The following is a 2,927-nucleotide window of genomic DNA, read 5'->3' as shown; positions in this document are numbered from 1 at the left end:
TTTCTCAATTATTACTTTGTCCCCCCACAACTTTTTTTTTTTTGGGATATTGTTACTATCGTTGGTGATGAATCACAATTTAAAATATTAATTAAGTAATTAAGTATTTTTTTTTGTCTGTTTGTTTCTTCAAAGACGGAGTGATGAGAAGAACCTTGGACATGATTCCTCCATGACAAGAGTCACATGGATGTCTTTTATGAGTGCGCGACGAGCTTTTGTCTTCGACTCCATTGGTCGCAACTCCATTTTGTCTCTTCAAAGTTCCATCCTTTTTTTTTTCTTAAATTCTTTTTTCTCAAACACAAAAAAAAAAACATTCCTCAAAGTATTTCTTAAATATATTTCTCAGGTCTGCATGAGAAAAAAACAACAACATATATTTTCATGTTCTGCAATATGATTTGTTGGTTTACTGCTGCTTGTATTTTTTTGGTACAACCTCTTAAAGATGATCAAATCAGTTCCTAATAATGAACAAAACTCACAATTTTTTTCACGAAAATTAATCAGTTGAAAGACAATCTTTCGTTACAATTCGAAAAAGTCATTTTGAACAAGAGTTTGAATAAAATACAAAAAGAGAATTACGATGTAACGTAAATTTCGCAATCGCATCAAATGAAAATTGATATCCATTTGGATATGAAACAAACTGATATTCGGAAACCTCTTCTAAAACATTTCGATTCCTTGAGTGTATCTCAGCATTCTGTGTCACGTAATGCCCTAAATATAATTATATATGTGCACCGAGGGAGTCCGAATGTAACAGTTCGCAAGAAGCATCAATGATATAATATTTACATATATATATATATAATAAATAAATTAGAAACCCAGAATTAAAAAGTTTATATTTTGACATTTCCCAGATCGAAAACCATGACACAAGAAGAAGCCTCAAAACCCGGGCAAAGCAGAATCAACTGCGACGGGTCTCCGGCGGCATGTCGGAAACAGAGTTGGACGAAAATGCCACAAAATTCCACTTATTTCAAACACACGTAAGCAGGATAACCCTTTCCCCATTTTTTTTTCTCTTTTTTAATTTCGTTTTAATAATTTTGTTTAATTATGCTAATATAATAATAAAAAAGAATTTATTCAAAAAAAAAAAAATACGTTTGGCAAGTTCCCATACACCCTCTTTGTTAATAGTGGCCGAAAAGCAGAAAATAAAAAAATAGAAATAAAAGTAGGAATAAAGAAGAAGAGCATTGGACCCACCCCTCGCCCCATTAAAATTGCTTTTAACGAATAAACCCCCATCCATATCATTTACAATCGATAGTCTCCGATCATAATATAACGTTTTCATTCATCCTTATTCAGATCTCGACACGTGTGTAAAGCCCACGAATGAGTTTCTGACGTGCCACGTCAGAAACCCAATAGCACAAGGGATACTTCATATCTAATGATGCCTCGTGCGTGACGTGTCTCGCAACAAATTATTAATCACTTCTCTATATGATTGCTCAGATGATTAGAATTTGAATAATCACTTCTCTATATTTATCCTTTTACATAATTTATAAAATATATATATATATATATATATATTATATGGTGTTGTACTTCATTTGGTGAATTTTTGGGTGTTGACGAAAGCATGCATGCATAGAGTCGGGTGAATGTTTCTGGTGTTTGGCTCTGCCGCAATCTCTGACGTTTCCTTTGTCTGTGATGTCATTAGCTCTTTTCTTTTCTTTTTTAATTATTGTCTTAACTACCTTTCTGGTATGTCTTTATTTGTAGCTTAAAAATAAAGCTTTCACGGTCATGATAACATTAATTCGAACCGGTCCAATGTATTTTATATTTTTATATATATCACCATTAGAAAACGAATATGAAACAAGGGTCAATCGCCAAAAATGTATACCCTTATCGGTCCACGTTTGGATTCACCGTTAAGACGTTTTCAAATTCGGATAACTTAAAATTTTCGAATATTGTTCATTACGAGTCAACCCTAATAGGTGCACTATGATGAAAAAAAAAACAATGGTCTTTTCCATATTGGCGATTTAGATAAAAATGTGACTGATGGAATCAACGGTTGATGATTTTTCTTCCTTAGTTTTGTAAATTTATTCATAACAATGATGGTGATAGCGTTAGATGTTAAAAAGGCTAACCGTGATAATAAAAACCTAAGTTTACTATTTGAATCTGCTTATAATGATTTTTTTTACCATGACATACTTTACCGAAAATAATATTTTTTAATTATTATTGCACAGCTATCAGTGAAATCGTGCATAAATGAAAATTTATTTTATTTGAAATGTTATGAATTGATTTTTGGATCATAATTCATTGATTGCCATTTTCTTTTGTCAACATATGCCAATGACTATAAATAATATTTATTTATTTTTTCCCCATAAATGTTTAGGATTTAGAGGTCTAACTTTTATTGTTTATAAAATAAAAACCTTGGGTCGGCCCCACTCGAAAAACGTGGCAAAAGCCTGCTCCGCGTTTAATCTAATGCACCGCACTTGACACGTGGCGAATAGCTAGCCATCGCGACATGTGGCTCGTTTTCATTGGTTTTGCAGAAGTTACCGGTGAGCTGACGTCTGGACGCGTCACTGTCAAAAAAATGGCTAAAGGGACAAGCGAGGAGCTCTTGCTGTGTAATCACCATTTTTACCAACAAAAACAGTGAAAGGTAAAAAAGTAAAACTGGAAAATAGTGAAAATGAATAAAAAGAAAATTTTATAAAGGCAACCTAAAAAAAAGGTTGGTGGTGATGGCCTAATCACTTCGTGACTACTAAGCCTTGATCAAAGTGCTCCCATCCCTTTTCCCCCCTTTTATTTACGCTTTTGCCACTGCCCTCGGCTCTCCGCCGTATTTACGTTTCTACCCTCTCGTTTTTATTAAATAAACCATGATGCTTTCTAATTAAAAT

The sequence above is a fragment of the Tarenaya hassleriana genome, unplaced genomic scaffold, assembly GCF_000463585.1.
Source record: "Tarenaya hassleriana unplaced genomic scaffold, ASM46358v1 Cleome373, whole genome shotgun sequence".
Classification (NCBI taxonomy): Eukaryota; Viridiplantae; Streptophyta; class Magnoliopsida; order Brassicales; family Cleomaceae; genus Tarenaya; species Tarenaya hassleriana.
This window is presented reverse-complemented; position numbering follows the sequence as displayed.